Here is a 21168-nt window from a genome sequence, read left to right on the forward strand (position 1 = left end):
TCTTTTCAGAAGGCTGATGGCATGTGGGCAGAGGCCAATGAGGTACAAAAGTTTCACTTGTCCTTAAGAAACTCAGCGTGGGTGGTTTGTCCAGTATCCCTCCAGCAGCTGAGCCTTTCCATGCACTAACTGTGCTTCTGGGGGAAACCACGATCCTGCCTTTCAAAACTTTATTTGTTTTCATAAAGGTCTTGTATTTTATTTTAAGGCATTGTTTTGTCATATGTTTTCATAGCTTCAGGTTAACATCTCTTACAAATTACTGTTAGCTCCAGAGATCATATTGTCTCATATGTATTGTCAAACAAACAGTGTTGTAATATTGATGTATCATTACCATGCCAAGGCAGTACTCTGAAAATTCAATTTTAGTGAACAGTGGGACAGGTACTTATTTTACCTTATCATGGCTGCTTCTGAGATGTCCAAGGTTTCATTAGACCTCTTTGAAACTGCTGGAACAAGAGGAAAACTGGGGAGCCTCCTCCCTGCCTCTTCTCCACATCTGCCCCTTGAAGCCCATGAGCACAGGGCAGATCTATTTGCCTATTCACATCAGGAATTCATGTTTGTATGGGACTTTTCAAAGTTTATTCCTGTCTAGGTGTAAAACCCTACCTCAACACAAATATGCAATTCTGCTTCAGACACAGGGCAGCTCCTCCAGCCACATGGAGTGAGGCACCCAGCATCCCTGGCCTCTCTGCATCAGACCTAACCACCTTCATTGAGACAGCTCATGGATCTTCCCTTCTCACACCATCACTGCTTCACTGCCGTGCTGCTAGAGCTGCTGTCCTTCGCTTCTGACCCTTGCTACGTAAACAAGCTCTCTGGTCTAATAGTTAAGGCCCTGTGGTTTTAGCCTATTTAATTGCTGTAAGGTCAGTGAGAATGAGAGCTCTGATGAACCTGGAAGCTGCCGGCCAAGTTTGCAAAGGCTGCGCACTCAGCTGGGTGACATTTCTGGGTCTGTCTACTTCTATCTATGGAACAAGATACATTTTTAATGCTGTATCCTGTCCAGGAGAGGAGGGAGACAGGGAGCTCCTGTCATCTGCGAGGAAGAGAGCGGTGGCCTCCATCGCTCAGCCTCGCCATGTGGCAAGCAGCCGGCAGGAATGGAAAATGGAGCTTGGACCCTGCTGTTTCCCACCGGGATGCAGAGGTTGCCACGGGCTGGCGTTGCGGTGTGCTCCATCACTACTGTTGTCCTCCAACACCCAAGCATGGCCACAGCTGGACCCTTGGGTGGCTCCAAACAGACGCCTTAGGCTGTGTGAAAGGATCATGCTCAAATGAATTTTCCTCTCCTCCCCTGCGGGCGAATTGGCTGGAAGGGTCAGAGCAAATTACTTTTGGCTAGGCTGTTTCTTTAGCAGCCAGGTAGAGAAAGAGCCCCAGAGCAAGAGGGAGATTGTCTCAGGTTGCAAAGGTAGAGAAAAAGCTTAATTGAGTCACAGATGATGTCTCTGTTTTGATATTTAAATAATTGGCTGGCTCAGACACTGCTCTGTAAACAGGTGGTAAACACACGTTCCCTGAAGTCAAAACACAAAAATCAGGGTTTAAGATTTCTTCTCCCTAGAATATTAAAGGGCAGACCTAGAAATATCAAGTGGTTTGGAATAAAATCACATACTAATTGACTTTTATAGTTAATTCCTCTTTTTATTCCACCTGTACTGGGAAAGCCATGTACTGAAAGACTTCTAGTATATTCCACTTTGGACTACATTATCTTGTTTTCTAATTTTATTAAGATATTTCTCAGGTACTGAATGAATTGGATGGAATATGCAGTCCTTGTTTCCTTTCTTCAGTGTCTCATAAAAACTCCTGTAGGATTTTACAAAGGATAATGTTCTTTCTTAAACCAGAGTATAAGATGATATAGATGAAGTATAATTCTCAGTTGAATCATATAAGTCGCTGCATAAATTTCTCCATAAACTTTTTATTAATGCCTGCAGGTTCTTAAGATTATACCTGTAGCAGTAGAACTGATTTCTACCCACTTTGTCCCTATGAGTTTCTAAGAGACTTTTGTAGCGGGAAGATTGGGCAGAGCACCAAAGGAACTGATTCACATGAAATGGGAAAGCGCTGAGGCTCGCGCTCCTCTTGAGTGTTCATGCCAACAGAAAGAGTGTAGATGTGCACAGAGACATCCTGCTCCTCAACAGAGCTTGTAAGCCTAACGCCAGAGCTGTGCGATCTCCAGCCTCCCAAACCCACATGCTGATTTCCCGCAGCGGTATTGCAGGTCTGTGGGATTCCCCGTACAGTGCTGGCCACCTGCCCTCCTCCTCTGCAGGGTCTGGGGACATGAGGGAAGCCTTCAGGAGCTAAAGCATCTCTGGAGGAGTGACAGACAGCCCTACATGGCCTCCGGAATCAGTCCTGGCTGGGAAACCTGAGCCATTTTGCACCAGCTTAATGGTTTCCCAGTGAGCCAGTGCAGAACTGGCACCCGGGAAGGGAGCGGGAGGCGGGAGCTGGTGCGAGAGGGACGGGGAGGCTCCGGATGCAATGGCGTGGGGCCTCCCCAAATCCTCCTCAAATTAGAAATGTTTCACAGAAGCATGTCGGTACCAACTAAGTGTTTCATGGGAAATGTCAAATCATTTTGACTTTCTTGTTTACTTTCAATAACATCAAAGGTGTTTCATTTTGCTAAGGTAAAAATGCTTCCCTTTGATTTGATCATTTCAATTTGTGTCATTTCAGCTTCTGAGTTAGGTGAAAATACAAGCTTTAAAATGCAAATGTATAAGAGTATAAGGTACATATGCTGTTTAGTCTTTTATAGTGGATTATGATTTTGCAGTTTTAGCACAAAACATCACAATTCATCAAACTGAAACAATTCAGCATTATCAACGCACGTTACCTCATGTTCTCTTTTCTGTTGCTCCAAAGAAAACATAAAAATGACGGCTCTCCAGACTATCACAAGTTTCCACAAAAAAAGATTTTTCTGATTAGCTTTGCTAAAGTAAAGATAAATAGAGCATCATACCTGTTGAATCTGGAGAACTGAAAGCTCTCTGTTGTGTGTAAAATCAGGGAATATCAGAGTGGGAAACGTGCAGACTTTCTCCGTTGCTGTTTGTCCCTCTTTCCCCCATCAGAAGTGCCTTTGGGAGGAGTACTGGTAGGGCTTATCAGCATATACCTGAGTCTTTTTTTTCCTTTACTGTGCATAGAAAAACTGAATGATCTTGGAAATGTATTTTCAATGCTGCCATTGGCTGGCTCTTGGTTCAAATTGAACCAAGATTTGCTATTATTTCTACCTCACATGCTCCACAGTTCTCTGTTAATAAATTTCCCCAGCTGCTACCTGCTCTGTACAGCTGCGTTGCCGTTGTGCAGGTTCCCAGCTCCCAGCTGGGTTGCTTGGGGACAGCCTGGCTCACGGGACAAAGAGCCACTCCCAATGACTGCTCCATCTGACTTTATATCTGCAATGAAAAGAGAGGATAACAAACCCAGCACTGCTTCAAAGCAGTTCATATAACACATTAAAAGGCTGAGTGCACAGCGACCTTATAAGTGTCTTGGCTATTAAAGAAACAAGCCGGAAAGCACTGCAACTTGGGAAGAAAAGGGAGTATTCGATTCCATGTCTGTTTTATTGCGGCTGGGAATAGCACAGCACCTGCCATGCCAGGCTGACTTTGCTCTCGTGGCTTTCTCCACCACCCTGCCGTTCTCACAGACTCAGGCACACGTATCTTGGGGAGGGAATAGGGTTTTCTCCATCATGCAAGTACCATGGTGGAAAATGACAGCTGCTCCTGGGGAGTCCTGCTGCTTTGTCCCTATAGGAGCTTTCAAACAGAAATCACCCTAAGTAACACAATGAGTGGCCAATTTTTGTCTTGCGCTACCAGGGTGGGACTCTGACTGCAGTGATTTTACCCCAGTTTGTGCCTCTCTGTGAGAGACAGGAGATCTCCAGGGCTTCACCCACAAAAATGGGGATTCCTGGAGGTTCCTGGCACATACAAACTCAAGATGGACCTGGGGGGAACTTTCAAGCCTGAGTGTAAATGGTGCTGAGGGGCTGTAGAACTTCATCTCTCAAACACACAGCGTTGTTAATGAAGGCAGAGTAAATTTACTTGTTCATATGATTAACAATTAATAATTAAATATCTCTCCCAGTTGCAGCTGTAATGTAATCATGATGTGTGTTTACCACTTTGTTTCAGCTCATTGCAAACTGATGATTCTCAGGTTAGTTCTCCTGCGTGCCAACCTTATCTTCACTCTGAAGGAAATTATTAATAAATTCTTGTCTATCTGGGGGAAGCCAATTTTAGATTTGCATTTTTTTTAGAGTGCACATATTCTTTCATTCTCCCCTCAAGGCCTTTCAGTCTTATCTAAACAAAACATCCCTGTTGTCATACCAACCATGTAAATTTGTGTTCGCATATCTTTCTGGTTTTCTACTTACTTTGTTTGTAACTCAACTGATATCGCTTCAGAACATAAATTCCTACAAAATAGGACAATGTTATCCTGCCACCTATCAAAATGATTCATTTCATAAGTTGGTTTTCAAGGAAATGGATAATTCTCTAGCTGCCAGACCTCAAACAGTAGAAGGGTTTAGAAAAGCTGTGAGTTTTGACTTTTGGTGACAGTGAGGACCAGGGAGAGGACCCCCCCGGCTGTATTCCTCCAGACCATCCTCAGGCTCTAGTCAGCAATTCCCAACTGACCCATAGGAGAAACTGGTTGCAAAGAATGATTGTAAAAACCATCTTAAAAACCACACAAGCTCATGCTGCTGCACACACAGTCCAGGAAAATAAAATAAAATCAGAGGGATAAAAAAAAAGTGAGCATTTGGGATATAGCCATGACTGTCTTTTGCAGCCGTCAATGCAGACCACTAAGGCACCGCAGTAAAAGGCTATTGTTGAGCTTTTCTGTTAAATGACATTGCACCTACTCTAATGGGAGGCTGGGGCATCCTCAGGGCTTGACCAGGCAGCTGAGAATTGAGAACATGAGGACTCTGCTCTCAGCCAAGGTGGAAATACAGATTTCAGGGTACCTAGAAGGAAGCAGGCAATCAAGAGTAATGGATTCTTTATTAATAGGACATTGATAAAGTCATTTAACCTCTGGAAGATACAGTGACATCAACAGAACTGGGACAATGGTCAATTTATCTCTGCCACAGATGCCACTTGGTGATGCAAAATGCAAGCGATGAAAAGTAAGACCTGGACATAGGGTATTAACAGGGTGGCGGCTTCCAGAGCAAAACTCACCTCTTGAAAACAGTGTTATCAGAATGGCATATTCAATTTGCTTATCTGGATAGGATGAAATTCAGTCTCCACTGTTTAGGGCTATGTATTCAGAAAAAGTATTTTTAACCTCCCCTCTGTGGCTTGCATGCTGCAGATTCACCAATGGCATGAATATGAAAAGAACACAGCACTGAAAATAGCATTGCAGGTCCCAATCCTGCACCGCAATGTGCTTTGCTGAGTCTCCTTAAAATCAGTCAGATCTTATTTTATTGCTGATATCAGCCGTACTAGTCAACCTCATGGCAAACAGGCCTCAGAAAATATACATTTGTCTTTCCCTCTAAAAGAAGTCTCTATTCATTCTACCATACGTGGTAGAGATTCATTGATTTTATTCCTGTCATGCATATGTGTGTTGCCAGCAGTGTGATACTGCCTCTGCAGAAAAGGACTACCGCTTTGCGGGGAGGAGAGTGAAGTTTCATTGCTCCATATGAGTTTATGTGTCCGGGCCTGCTTTATCCACCAGGAATTACTTTTTCTTCAAAGAAGTCTGTGAAATGGTTCTTGGCAGATGTGGGTAAGGAAAACACGTCCTTCTGCACAGGACTGGCATTGCACATTTGCAGGGTGCTAACTACAGGCAGTGCTTTGCAGAGCCTGTTAATTAGAGTGATGTCAGTGTATCTGGTGGTCATTAGCATAACCAAGCCCAGCTGGCAGGCACAGTCCAGCTCAGGCTGCAATGGGCTTGCACAGAGAGAACGTGGACAGAAACCAGGTAGAAATGAAACAGAGAAGGGTGAGACACTTCTTTGTAAGCCAAACTTTTTGAGTCATCTGCCAAAGGGAGTGACCAAATTTTATCAATAAAACATGGGCAACAGCAGAGAGATGCTGGTACTTAAGTGTTACTGGGAGGGGGAAGAGATGGGAACTGGCAGGCTGCAGCAGCTGGGAGGAAGAGGAACAGCCTGTTTGGAGGCTGCAGGTTCCTTGGCCAACACCAGGTACAGGAGGGTGCAGACATGGTAGCTTGGTCCCATATTGCTGTCCTTGGACAGCAAGGTGTGGATGGGTCCAGCATGAGGTCTGTATTAAGGTAGAGGCTAAGATGGACAGACAGTCACAGCATGCTTTTCTAGGTTGTATCCTCTTCATTCAATATGAAAGCACAAAGTTCTTACCTGAACACACACGTGGACTGTGGGTCTTGGTCACTCTGCTCCATCACCACTTGTCTTTGGTAGAGGAGACCTCTTGAATGGACGATTTGGACCAGAATGGTGTTGTCTGAAGGCAGGATGCTGAGAGTTGGCATATCTGGGCTCTACCCTAGCATTGCCACATCAATTTAACTACATTTAGACTATGTCATACATAGAAGGGGTACATACAGAAAAGCCAGAAATCCTGGTTCTGCCATTGTGCAAGCTGAGGTCATGGACAGAGCACCCCGTAGCTCCCTTATGATCTGTGTGGTTGAGTTTCCATTTTTCTGAAACCAGAATATATCTGCATATGTGTATATAAAAGGCTTTCAGCTTTCCTCAAACGTGAGCTTTTGCAACGACTCATATAATGCAGTAATATTAAATATTGCAGTCACCTGGCTGAGTCTGGCCCCAGGTTTTACATATTAACAACCAACAAAACATCACCCAGGTAAGCCTGAATATTTACATTCTCTCCCTTCTCTAGACAGACACTGCTAGTCCAGGCACTGCTGAAAACTAACCAGGAGCCATTCCGTGGCTGAGCTACCATGGGCAGGCAGGTAGTCGTGGGGATAGATGGATCTGCACCTCCCAGTAAATCTCAGAATACCAGTTTCTGTCATTTCACGTACTTCAGTTACAACCAGCCTCTCTGTGGTGCTGCGGGGTAATTAATCATCTCTGTACCGTGATGCAGTGGGAGTGTCAGTGCTTGCCCATAGAAAGAGTTTCATAGCTTTGAATACCTGTACCCATTCAGCCTTCCTGAACCAGCAGGCTCAGCACCAGGACTTGTACGTAACTTGCATCCTAGTCAGTGCCAAAGCACCCTGCAAAATAATAAAAAACTCAACTATTGATTTACAATTAAGGTTGATCCAGCAGAAAATTAGATTTTGTTCACATTTGTTCCCTGAGGCTGTACTGTCTGGTCCTGGCCAAGACCAAGGTAGCGCTGCTGACAACGTGGATGGGCTCATGAGCTCTGGGGCTGTGCCAAGACACAATTCTTTTGGCTGGAAGTTAATAAGAGGATTAATATGATAATAGATACATCCTTAAATTTACTTCCCTGAGCTGGGTTTGGTGGGGTTTTGGGATATATCCCAGCATCCTGGAAATTCTCCATGTGGTAGAAGGATTGGTTCTCCTAAGCAATGCTTCTAGCCACCTTGCCTGTGTCTGCTGGGTGGCAGAAGAGGGGGGGCCTCCAGGACAGGGGCTGGGCACGGCAGCCAGGCTGACCTAGCGGCATGTGGGATGGTGAAGTTTTGGAGAGGTGAAACATGGAGAAATGGATAAATATTTGGTTCTGATTTTTTAGAAGGTTGAAAAACCTTAGGTTGGCAGAAGCCAAACTGTTTTTCTTCCTACCCCTCCTTACCCAATTTTCTCCCTCTTTTCTTCTCTCTGCCATTTTTCATCCTTTCATCCTTTCCACCGTTGTTTTCTCCTGATTTTTGATGAGGAGATATAAGGGATATGTTCAGTGAAATTAGAAAACATATCAAGAACAGCATGTGCTTTATAGATGTTATCATAAAGACACTATCGTTGCAACAGAGTGCTGGAGAGATGAAAACAAGAGTGCCATTTCAGCATCTTCCATAGCATGAGTCAGAGAGATTGATAGTTATCCTCTCGCAATTAGAATTTTTATTAGCACTGCCGGTCGCCCTTGGCATGCTGTGAATGGATGCCATTTTCTTGGAGTGTTTAGTCTTTCATAATGCTTTAGAGAAAATAAAGATGGGCTGGAATCACCCACCACATAATACTGAGGGGAAAATCATGTTTTATGCTGCCTCAGGCTGGGTTTTCAAGCTCCAAACGCCAGGCATGAAACCCATTAGATATCCGTATGGAGCAAAGCTCAGCAGAGCTCACATGTCCCAAGGGCTCTGGAGCACCAGGAATGGGCTGAGGCTTGGAAGCTGGGCTGAACACTCCGGAGGAATGGTCCGGCTCTGCTGCTCTCCCCATTCCTGAGCATTCCTGATCCAAATTCACAGGGAGGCACTTCTAATGTGGCCTGCTAATGCCCAACGATCTGCATCTAAACAGCCATTTCATTCCCTAAAGGAACTTGCCCTTCCCTACTTTTTCTTTCCTTTAGGCAGACACAGACCCCAGACTGACTCAATGAGTGTTAAACAAGCCATGGCACTCTTTTGCAGGATGCTTTTCTTAAGGAACTTCATGAAAATCCTGCTATCATACAGAACAATTACATTTTTTTCTTTCTATAGGATTCATATTGCTGAGCCAGGGAGAGTCTAACACCTGTGCTAGAGCCAAAGAGCAAACTGGAATATATTTTTCCTTTGAGACTTTCCCTAACAGTTTATGGTCTTCAAAATTCAACTCCTGAGTAACGCAAGAGGCTGCTCGGTAAAACTTCACATTCACATGGGGAATTCCTGTGTCTTGCCCTGATGTTTCTGGGAGGCAGGGGCAGTATTTTTCCATGAACCACCCTCCCAGTGCTCACACCAGCCTGGGGAACATGACAGGGCGTTCTCCAAGCCTGCCAAAAAATGCGTACTGGGGATCAAGCCCCCCAGCATGCAGGTGCTTCTTGCTCTCTTCCCAAATACCGCAGGCTCTGGAGCACCCACTGAAAGAGGGCTTTGAGCACATCATAAGCATTTCAGCTGCTTTAAAATTACTGACAGGCAGACATACTGCACCTATGGTGGGATCTGCATTGCCTTCATCAGTGCCCTCGGGGGGGGCTTAGGATCTGTTTGTCTGCTCGGCTGCCTATAGCCTTATGACGATCTGCCCCGCGGTGCCTACGCCTCTTTTGAGAGTAGGAGGCAGACTGCTAAATCAAGCGCTCTCTTCTAAGCATCACACCCGGCTTACGCGCCTGTGCCTGTACCCGTGTGCCTCCATGGCTGGTGACTGCTGCAGGTCCCCACGTCCAGCCCATGGCCGTTTGGCTGTGTGCGCAATGAGCAGGGCACTGCAGAGGAAGGAGCCCTCGGGTGTCTGCGCCCGCCCGGCGGGGACGGATGCTGCACGAAGATGATGAATTACCTCCCTGGGTAGTGACACCCGCTGAAGGTCTCACAATATGCCAACCGAAGAAGCCTAAGCCAAGCATACAGACAAGCCACTTGTCATTCAAAACAGGCCTGGTTTTTCCTTTAAAACCCCATAATATGCAGGTTTATTTTCTGCAACTCTTCCAGGCCGGTTACCCCAACTGTTGGCAAACTGCGAGGATGGGGTTGCCATGGATACGCTCCGCACTGATTCACATGAAATACATCATTGCATTATCCCCAGAGTGGTGAAAGCCTTTCACAGCTGATAATTTTTAAGAGAATGATTCATCGTTAAATATATCATGGCAGCTCTGCATTGTTTGCTCTTCCTTGGAAGCATAATCTGGAAATAGGCAGCTTTTGGGATGCTCCTGAAGTCGAGAGCGAGATCATGAGCAAGATGCCTGCCGCAGAGCGCAGTGGCACTTGGATTTTGTTCAGCCTGTGCTGAGAGCAAGAGAGGGTCCTGCATGGCATGGCTGCCCGCTCGCTCAGGGCCAGGTTTTGAGGAAGAAACACCCCACTCTGCATCATATCCCACCGAAACCCACAGGAATTGCCTAGATGCTGGCTGGGATGGCTGGGGGGATCACAGTCCAGCAATGTGGCTGCAAGGGCCCTGGGCTATAACAACTGTTATGATTTTTCGCAGTCGCCTCTTGAAAGACTATTCTGTACAGTTTGGGGAACAGCAAAATCCGCATTAGAGCCAGGTGGCTGCAAGGGGGCCATGTCTCTCCCCTGGGTGCTATGCTGCATTCAATCCCCCTTGCCACCAGCTAGGAACCCAGGGTGCCGTCTGCCAGAAACAGAGCCAGGATGAGTCCGTGGCTGTGCACACCATGGGGAGCTCCCCCCATCCTCCACCACCCCTCCTGGCTCCATATCCCCCATATTCATCACGCCGTGTTGCTCCACAGCCCTCCCAGTGCCATCGCCGTGCTTGGCCCTCCCGCCTGCCCTGCCAGGCACTGCAGGGAGCGGAAGGGACCTCATCTCCTGCCACATTCCCCAAATTATCAATGAACACAATCAGCCAGCCGTGGTTTTGAGGCACCAGCTGTGCTTCAGCGTCCAAGCGGCTCCCTGTTCATGGCTGCGAGGAGAGGGAGGTTTAGAAGATGCAAACTTTTTCCTCCAGGAAAATCTAGCGTGAACCTCGGGGTCACCAAAAGCCCCTTTTTATCACCGTGAGTAATGAGGAGGAAAGCCCAGACCTGGGACACACGGACAGACCTGGCATGAGTGATCTGGGGCAGAGACAGAAGTGCTGAGCCCTTGGCTGTGTATTAGCCCTGCAAGAAGAGATAATGCCAGCTATCTCTGAGGGATAGATGCGTCTCCTCGGTCCCCCTGGGAACTGCCGTGGTAGGTCAGGCACAGGCCTGGCTGAGGTCCTGCTGCCCTCCACGCCAGCCTGCACAGGGGTGAGCATGGAGAGGGATTAGTGAGCAGCGGGTGGGAGAGGTGAATGCCACAGAGGAAAAGAAAGAGAAGAGGGAGGATGAGGAGAATGCGGACACATCCATCTGATCTGGGCTTTGTGCAGATGACCAAGGGGAGAGCCGGAGCAGCCAGCACGGGGCTGGGAGAGCAGGAATGGGGTTGGAGGTCTAGACTTTCCCCAGGTGAAGGTGGGATCTGCAGCCATGTATTTAGCATTTTTCCTGGTAACTTCTGTATATCTGAGGGCAGAGGAAGAGCTCCAGTGTCTCCCTGCTGGGTGGTGGGTACCTCTGGGGCAGCAGCTCAGAGGCACATCTGACGTCCACTGGCTGGATGTGTGCGGAGGGTGAGGAGGGAAGTCAGCATCATCTGAATTTTAGTTGTGATCACAGGAAACTGCCGGGTCCCCAGACACCCTGCTCAGCTGACATCAAACGATGGGTCTGCAAATATATGCAAGTGCTGTGGCAGACTGGCAGTCAGGGCTTGCAGGCCAGTGCAGAGGGCACGCACGCAAGCAGAAAACGAGAAGCAACATTTTTCTAAGATACTTATGTGATTTGCAACCCTTTTTCGGGCTCCTTAGCCCACTGTATAAAAACTACTTAGGTGCCTAGGAGTGTTGGAGGATTCATAGTTGGATTTTCAGGTGTAGAGGGGTGGAACACAACTCACAACGGGGTTACATGTCCTCTGGAGTCACCCGAGATCTGCGAGGTGGCAGCCCTGGAGCTGGGGAAATGGGCATTACACTGACTGCTCTGGTTTTGAAATGGTGCATTGAGAGAATTTGCCGAGAACACAATAACTTTCTTTTCTGTAGGAAATGGGCCCTCGTCAAACAGCTGCCTGCACTTAGAAAGTAACCCAAAACCAACTCAAATGAACAAAAACTGGGCTGTGTGTTCTTGACTCCAGGCCAAAATAATTCTCAGTTATTCCCAAGACAAAACTGTTTCCTCTGTCCCTAAAAGCCAAAGACGTACATTTCATGCATAATTAAAGTGAGATTTTAGCATACATCAGAGCCTAGGGTTGTGTGAGGCACAAATGGGGCTTTCCAAACAAGGCTTTTGATTACCAGTCATTTTAAGTGCAGGAAATATGGCACTTCTGAGTTCTCCAAGCCCTCAGAGAGGAATTTCTGCCATGACTGATGGTTGCTGGTATATTACAACTCCAGTCAGTCAGTAGAGCAGCTTCCCCCGGATGGATGGAAACACCGGGGGAGACTGGAATCACTCTTAGACCCCAAGCCCGTGGGATGGAGACCCACACCATGCCGCCGCAGCTGCCAGGCTCTGCCATTGCCCTACGCCGACCGCTCTCACATAGCCTGCGGCAAACCAACACGCACCGTGAGTATTTTTGTAGCTCTAATACCCAATGAGTTTTCAATCCACTAATCCCCGTTTCTATGCTTCTTTGAGAGCAGCCACTAATAGGTGAGGGACGAGGATAACAGCTCCCATTTGTGGCCCACTAACACTGCTGCTAAACCTCTCTTCCTTGGGTCAGACATGGCATGGCTTTCCCTGGGAGACTTTGAAAGGTCTAGCTCTGCTTTTGCTGAGGTCAGTAATAACTAGCAGTATTGCAGTGATGGTAGGCAAAAAACTGGCTCCATTGTGCTGGGCACAAACCTTATCCCAGTGTCTTCTCCTGACAGCCCTGGTGCTGGGCACAAACCTTATTCCAGTGTCTTCTCCTGACAGCCCTGGTAGGATGCATCCAAAGCTCAGGGATGTTTGGTCCAATGTGGCTGGTACCCTGCAGGGCAGCCTGAAAATTTCCCGTGTCCGCGCTCCCATCTGTGCAGAGGTTGTAAGGGAAACACTTTGCAAGTGGAGGTGTCTTCCAGGACTCCTGTATTCATGGGATCTCCTACAGACTACACCATAGTGTCCTCTGGCTTTGCTTTCTTTAGAGAATGGAGGAAGGACTTCTTTTCATCAAAAAAGACTGAATTTTCACCTTTTCCCCCAAAACCTTAAAGCCACAAGGACTCAAATACAAGAGGACCAGCAGTGGTGAGAACTGAAGGTCCTGGCGAGGAGAGAAGGAAGGTGTCAGACAAGTGCTACTACATCATGTCCTTGTCTTTGGGGTCTGGGTTCATTTGAATCCCCAACCCTGCTTGCCCAAGGCAATATTTGTCATTATTAGCCAAGTAAATTATCCAACCTTTTCTACAAGGTTAAGAGACAGCAATTACTGCTGTCTGTCCAAGCAGATGTTTGCTGACAGTAGCAGCCTGGCATGGCAGTGTGCACGTGTGTGTGCTCCTACGGAGCGGAGGGCGATGGCCCATGTCAGCACTGCCTGGAGCCAGCTCAGCCTCCTGCTCCACGCAGCTTGCCCCCTTCCCCAGCAGACCACTGCCTGCCACCAGCTTTTCACTGTATCACAGGTAACCCTCCCTTCTATCCAGGCTCATCCCAATCCTTATTAAGGGTTTGCTTCAGATAAGAGCATTGAGAAAACATGATCTCCTTTCCCCTTTCTTGCTCCCTCTCAATGACATCGTCCCCTTCCTGGTGAGAATGGGCTGCCCATAAATCCAAATCCGCTGCCTGCGCTGGGCTCTCCCTCCCCAAACCCAGGCGCAGCGCTGACCCCACAACACCTCTCCTTCCTCCCTGCCTAATCCTCTCTGCCCTCCAGCTATGGCACAGACTGCTCACTCCCCGACAGACCTCCAGCACCCCCAGCATCTCGGGGTGCAGCGAAGCTCCAGGGACACCTTGTGGAGCCTGGACATGGGGGGGCTTTCACCGAGGCGACATGGAGGGCAAAAAGTGAGCTGCTCCATATATACATGGCTTTCTTCCAGGCCAGATGAAACCAGGTATCCCTGACTTCATGTAGGGCTGGGGGCTGAGTGGGCACCCCGAGAGCCAGCCCGGGGAGAGGAGACGTGGGGGGAGCTGGCGGTGCTTGCCTGCTGCTGCAGGGTGAAGGCTGTAAGAGCTGTGGGTCCTGTCAGAGCTGCTCACTGCAGAGGTGAATGTGGTCCCTGTTTTTCAGCCCATGAATGTCCTGCCAAGGTGATCGATAGAAATGGGTCAGAATAATTTGAGGCAAATGATGGTGTTGTAAGAGATGAATGTGCAGAAGGGAGATGGACAGTGAGGGAGAGCTGCATCCCCTTCACCTCCCTCGGTCTCTTCTGATTAAGAACTAAAGCCATGCGATTTTAGGTGGATCTCCACCTGACATATATCCATATTATTAATGCTCCCACCTCTCTCTAATTCCTATCTCAACTCAGTGAGGTTGCAAAGAGCCGGGGTGTGTTAGGCCTAATCAGCCCTGTATTATGGAAGGGGATGTTGACATACACAGTGCTTAGAATAAAAGTCATCCTTGGGGCAGAGTGGAAGAAGATAGAAAAAAGATGGGTTCCCTTCTCCTGTGCGGAGCCATTTAGCATCCTGGATTTCAAAGGCCTTGCAAAAACTTCCATAAGGCGGTAACAAAAAAGTAGGTCTCAATTAAGCTCTCGGTTTCAAAAGGAATCTGCTTGGAATGATACATGATGTGTGTAATTATATCGGGGATTGACTGAGCTGCAGAACTATTCATCAGGAAAGACAACGAAGGTGTTATGTGCTTTGCGAAGGCCGTATCTGCAGCTTGCACCCAGTGCCCCGTGGCAGGGGCCAGGGCACCTTCCCTTGCCCCGTCTGCAGCAGCACTTCCAGATCCTGCTAGCAGGAGCCACGGGGGTGAGCAGGGAGTTCAGGCTGTCTGATCTGCTCAGTCCTTGTTGTTTGGCAACATCTACTCCCTGCAAAAACTGTAGGCTAATGGGAAACGGTTAGAGCAAATGGTAGTAAGGGTGTGGGTGAAATGGGTTGCAAAGAAATCAGATGGAGACCTTCCCTTCGTCTCGCAGAAAAAACCCATGCCATTTTCTTGGAGGCAAAAATTCCTGTAGGCCATCACCACTTTGGAGAATCACCTAATCCATGTCCTAGAGGCAGAATCTGCTGGTGGACCCAGCTAAGGAGGGCTTTTCTCCATAGGGAGCTCAGCAGGCAAAGTCAATAGGAAATCAGTATCCTAATGGCCAAATAAGACCTGGACTTAACCGCTCTCAGGACCATAGTAAAGCTTTGGTCATCAGCAGCTCACGTCTCAAGGGCTGTTTTGTCTCCTGTTTGTCAAGAAAATGAAACATCTTTGGAAAAGCAGCACTGTATCAGGCCATGCTTCAGGGAGTCGAGGGAGAGCCATCCCTCCCCTGATAAATAGCAGAATAAATCTCAGTATCCCACCGGCTTGCCTAAAAACATTTTCACTGCCTGGCACTTTGTCTACCTTGCAAGCTTGGCTAGCTCAGGAGACTGAGGGATTTCCAGAGCTAACGGCTCCACAGGATTGCATGAGTTCTTCCCAGGGTCAGGTCAAGCCCTTTGCCAAAGACAGCAGGTTAGCATGAGCAGGAGGGGAAGTTTCTTACAACAATAGTGCTGAAGCGGCTGCCTCTGACATCACTTCGTCTCTTAACGTGTTTCTGCATTTCTTTCTCTGGATTTTCATCTGCTCCTTTGAACATAGTACTGCATGTCTGGTAGCTCATTCACTGTCTGCTCAGAGCATGGCAAGTGAGAAACACAAACACAAGGCCCTGAAATGCTCCATCATGTTCCACTCTGTAAAGGAGGGATTTCCAGGTGGGAGAGATTTTGGGTTCCTGAGCAGTGGAAGCGCCGCGTGTTGGCAGGGCTTCACTCTGGGCTCACCAGCCCAGCCTAAGGCAGCACAGGGAATGGCTCTTTTGGAATCATCTCTGCAGGGCTCCTACCAGATTCCCCACAAACTGCACCTCTCGTAACCGAAACCCGCTGAGTCTCAAGTGCTCAATGCTCTTGGTGCAGCCTTCATGCAAGTGAGAAGTGTAGAGGAAAATTCTCTTTCTCTGCTTCTGGCGATGCAGCTTTACTGGTAGATATCTGTTTATACATGATCTAGTGTGCATTGTTAATTGGTTACGTAGTAAATAGGTATCCCCTGGCTTGTAAATTAAGCTGTTCATTGAGTACCTGTATTGCTCTTTACGCCTGCACTTGGCTGGATGTGGGTGATCAGCAGCTTTCAGGGGTCAGAATGGGTGTGTGGTAAGGAGCCCAGTGCTTACTTTCATTATAACCAAAACCAATTCTGTGATTCTTCTACCTCAGTCAAGGGACCTGAGGGAATCCCTCAGTTAGGACAAATGCTGATGCCGTTATAATACCCCAGGTTCTCCTTTTGCAACCCGTAACTTGACATTTGTAATTGTTCACAAAAACAGACCATGAGTTAGTTAACTTTGCTGGAGCCCTGAGCTGCATTATCTATTGAATTCCTTAATGTTGTACTGTTTTTTCTCTTGGCAAATTCAGTAAATGGCATTTTGACCTGTTTGCTAATGCGTCTTACTGCATATTTGCTAATGCATCTTACTGCAGACTGGAGACGTCACTGGATGGTACAGGTGTAGCCCCGAAGTACTCTTAAACTCGCAGCATAATAGCACACTTGAGGAGCAGAGCTGAAATGCAGTAGTTAGTGGGTCTGTCTCTTTTGGGTGAAGGAATTATACAGCTCTGGAAAACAGGGAAGAGGACAGCGCTTTCTGCCCGGACCTGCTTCTGCTCCCGTGGACAGCCTCCGACCAGCCCTGCGGAGTTCATGTTAAAAGCCAGGTTTGCATTGTTTTTCTGAAGTCTTGTGATTCCCCGTTTGGGAATTAGTTTGGGCTGATGTAGCTCACAAAGAAGCAGGTCTCATGTCTGGGCAGAGACTGAGCTGAGTCTGAGTCCATGGAGACATGGCTTTGCACTCCCTGCCTCTCCGTGCTGGGGCTGCTGGGTATCGCAGCCAGTACAGCGGCTCCCCAGGATCCCCTGAAGTGGGATTACTGGGGGCAAGGTGGGTTTAGTAATACTGACTGCTACCCACCAGAAAATCAGCAGTTCCCTGTTGGCACCTAAACTCTTCAGAGCTGCCCAGATAGTTTCCACTAAAGCGCTTTTCCTCCAGAAGCTTGTCTTTTGTTAAAATTCTTGATTTCCATGGCATTTTGGCTCTGCAGTCACAGTGTGCTGACTGCGTGCTAGCCCAAACCAAGTTTGGCTAGCTCTGCTGGGAAACAGGGGCTTGCATGAGAGGCCAGCCCACACTGGAGTCTGCTCCCTGCACGAGCACTGAGTTACCTAGGCGGTGAGATGTTTTACCTGCCTGTTCTGGAGTGGGGATATCAGCAGAGATGTGTGTTGTGGAAGAAAAGAGTAAGGGAGATACTGTGTTTGATGAAGTTGAGATGGTACAACTTTGATTCAGTTTTAGAATGCCTTTTCTTTCCAAGATGCATCTTATTTTCTAGCACGCAGGTAATACAGTGTTTCTTAAGGTTGTGATTTGGAACAAAATTTTTCAATATCCTCAAAATGTTTTTATTTATCTGAAACATTACGTTTTGAGAAATGTTGTTGTGCAGTAAATGTCAAAATGTCTTTATTTCCTATGGGAAACAAAAAAATCTGCCTCTTGACAAGCTCTAGTCTTAGCGTGGAGTTGCTTGATTAATGGCAAAGACCTGAAGCTGCCTACAGGAAACCTTCAGCTCACTTCATTGCACACCGGAAAATTATATATAATTGCATAGAGCTATTGTATGGAGTGACCCTTAGTCATGTTGTCTAAGCTGCTTATTGCAACAGAAATAAGATGTATATAGTAATCTTCTTATTCTTACTGAGAAACCTAAACAAGGCCAGTACTGCGGTGGGGTCACTTATCTCTGGCTATAATAAGGTTACTATACAAGGAGATATTAATGTTGGAAAAAGCATGCTGGAGATTTCACGTTTAAGTCAGTGTAATTATTTCTGTCTTAAATAGGTGAACGTAGAAGGTTTCCTTAGTGGTTCATGAGTGAGTATCCACCCTCCAGAAAGGAAAAGGAATGAGTAGGATATCCCCATGGGATGTATAAGTCTGAGTGCCTTGTACAGCCGGGGTGATACTGTTCACTCTGTCTTCTCTAAACAAGTCTTGCAGAACCAATCATTTGCTGTAGCATTAAAAGATCATGCTGTCTGACAAAGAGGTGTGTGTGGAGTATGTCTCAGTGTTGTTGGAGTAATGGTAAATGCTGATTTTCAGTAAAATTAAATGTGAACATACAAGCTAGGAATCATAGGTTGACATTCCATCCAGATCCCCCTTCCTTTCAAAAAGTGGCCAACAAGGCCATCAGAGGCCTCAGGATGCTCCTGTTCTCCCTACGAGCTCCTTACAGAGGCTCCCTCTTGCACGTCTCCCCAGGCTCCTCCAGCTGCGGGGCCGTGGGCTGAGCGGGGAGCCCGGGCAGGGCAGGGGGAAGGTGGGAGGCACATCCACGTCATGGCTCTCGAGGCACACGGTGACAGCAGTTCTGAGGCCAGATGTTTTTCAGCCAAGGGGTAACTTTCTTTCAGTGCCTGGGTTTTTAAGAGACAGTTGGAAAAAATAAGAAGAGCCAAGGAAGTGTTAATGCTACAAAAGAAAGATTTACACCTTGTGTTTGAAACTTCAGTAGCAAAGCATTTTTCTGTAAGGAGAAAAAATGTTTTAGCAAAAAAGCCTCCGTGTTTTCCCTGGGGAAAATATATCGTAGTTATACTAGTAATTCCCAAAGTAGGATCTACAGAGGGTCTGTGCTCTGTGGAACATTTTTGGAGTTGTTCCTTGGAGGACAGAAGCAGTCAGAAAGGGAAATTTTCTCTTACAGTACTCTGCATGGAAAAATTGGAGTCATTAGTTCGCATAAAAGGGGTCACTTTCAGGGCTCAGCTTACGTGTGAGCTCCCCTCCAGCAAAGGCTTTTTTGAGATGCAGCAGTCCCAGTGAAGGGAGTGTAGGAAGGGACTGGGGTAGATCTGGGGCAGGAATGACCTCTTGGCCTCTCTCCTCCATCTGGCACCAGCAGAGATTTGCCTTGGCACCAGTGATCGTGCAGTGCAAAACGGTTTTTAAAAATAAATTTGGAAGCAGGCACTGGCTCAGTTCGCCAGTGCTGGACGTGATGGTCATGGAAACAGTCACGGGAACAGAGAGCAGGGGCATGGGGAAGGCATGTCAGAGAGATCTCGTTAATACAGAAATCATTTTCCAGAAGCACAAACCTGAGATTGAGCAATACATTTTTGGGATAAAACCAAACCCATTAGTCTTAGTTGTACTGAATACTTGCAGCTCCTATTCAAAAAATGCTTTGGAGAAAAAGTCCCTGAAACAATGCTTAAAAGATGAGGGGGAGCCTCTGGTGTGCTTTCATCTTTGCTTGCTTGCATATTATGTATGAGAGAGATTTCCCCCAGGTTTTAGTTGCTACCAGGCCTATTGCTGCCGGCATGGAATAGCGGATCAGCTCTCTGGGACATTAAGCTTATTAGGCATGTGTCTGGAGACAGGGGCTGTGTAAGGGAGGCAAGGGAAACCTGACCGCAGAGGCGTTTGGGTGCTGAATTGTCACCTGAGCTAGCAGGGGACCTCTGCTTGCTGAAAAAGGCCTAATCCAAAATTGTTGCTTGTTAGACTTTAAAAGCACAGGATCACCAAGGCAAAGAAAGCATCCAGACCTCAGGATTCAGCCAGGCTGTGCACCAGGCAGAGTGGTATTTCTGAGCTCTCCTGGTCTGGCTTGATTTTTGGAGATTTAGGGTTTGATAAAGCTCACACATGTACACATAAAACCTAGCCACAGCATCCACCTTGCGATTCCTTTATCTCTTAAAGACAAATATTCTGCAAAAGGCTAGTTCTCCCACCACAAAGTGTTGGTGACCCCCTGTCTTCTCACAGCACTCCCTTCTCTCCTTCACGGGATCTTGAAAAGCAAGAGGCAGCTAACTGCAAAGAAAAGGGAGAAATTTAGAGGCTTCATCTGTTTTTGATTGCTCTAAGAGATGATGATGAATTAGACCACTGGGCTGATCCATTGTGTAACCCATCTCTGTTGGCATGGGCCAAACCTGACCCCCCCATGTCCGTGCTTACAGTTTGGCTCTCCCTGCAGTGGGTGAGTCACTGTTCATTCATGAAAGTCAAAAATGGCACTTGGGAAATGTGCCAAATCTTTTAGGAATATTAGCTCCTCGATTACTGACCAGTTTTACAGTAGATTCGGGGACAGGAGGGACACACGACACACACCGCAGTGAGCTGCAGCCAGTCCAAGAGCTGTGATGGATAACACGGAGCCGCATCTGCCCTGTCGCTGGTGTGTGCATCCTGCGCGCTCTACAGTGGAGCCTACGCCTCAGAGGTTGGTTTCTTTCCAAAGGCATAGTGATGAAATATCTATTGTGCTCAGAAATCTCTTTAAAAAAGAAAACACATCTATCCAGCCCTTCGCCCTTTGGCAGACGACTTGAGCTCTTCTTCACCTGGTTAACCCGGGAGATTAATTTTGTGAGTAGGGTGTCAGTTCTCATTTACCTAAAAGCTCCCGATACCCTTAGTGCTTGCAGATACTGCTGCTGTCATGGCAACAAGGTTATTTATGCATAATAGATACCTACCTCTCTTTTTTTTTCAATGTTGCTAAGTGGAGATAGGGTCAGAGGGGCCGTAAAATGGAGTGGGAAACTCCCAGCCCCATACACATGTTAATAAGCCCTCCAGACCTCCTTCCTCTTCTCTGGCACCTGGCTGACCTGGTTCAAGTCCCTGCAACTGCCCTCAGTCCAGCCCTTCCTCTGGCAGGAGCAAGTGACAGCAGAAGGGCGTGTGGAGATACAACCAGAAGATGCCGACATCCCTTTCAACGCAGGCTGAGAAGCGCTGATCTCCATGCAGAGCAACCCTGTCACGAATCAAAGTGCCATTTGCCAAGCTGCCCTCATTCACCTGACCCTTTACTTAATTCAATTTGTAATGTATGCTTTATCAATACCACTGCTCAATTATGTAATAGCCAGGCCACCAAGGAAACATCAGCATCCCTATTGTCAGACCCAGGCTGATGAACAAGGTTCTAGAGGTACAATTTCAATTTAGTTAAGTTCTCCTTTAAATTCTTTCTGGGTTTCATCTGTCTATTTTCCATGGCAACCAGCAAGGACCAGAGGTCAGAGAGGGAAAGAGAGGGAGTCATTTCATTTAAATTAGATGAAGCTCTGTTAGCCACCGGAGCACTTC

The 21168-nt window shown here is 47.2% G+C and overlaps 1 protein-coding gene across 2 annotated transcripts in view; it reads left to right on the forward strand.

Annotated features, from left to right (window-relative positions):
- Positions 1 to 21168, forward strand: part of KCNB1 (potassium voltage-gated channel subfamily B member 1) — a 131897-nt gene that overhangs the window by 65118 nt on the left and 45611 nt on the right. The window lies entirely within an intron of this gene.

This window comes from Nipponia nippon, unplaced genomic scaffold (genome assembly GCF_047370975.1).
Source record: "Nipponia nippon isolate SJK-2023a ecotype South Korea unplaced genomic scaffold, ASM4737097v1 scaffold_13, whole genome shotgun sequence".
Taxonomy (NCBI): domain Eukaryota; kingdom Metazoa; phylum Chordata; class Aves; order Pelecaniformes; family Threskiornithidae; genus Nipponia; species Nipponia nippon.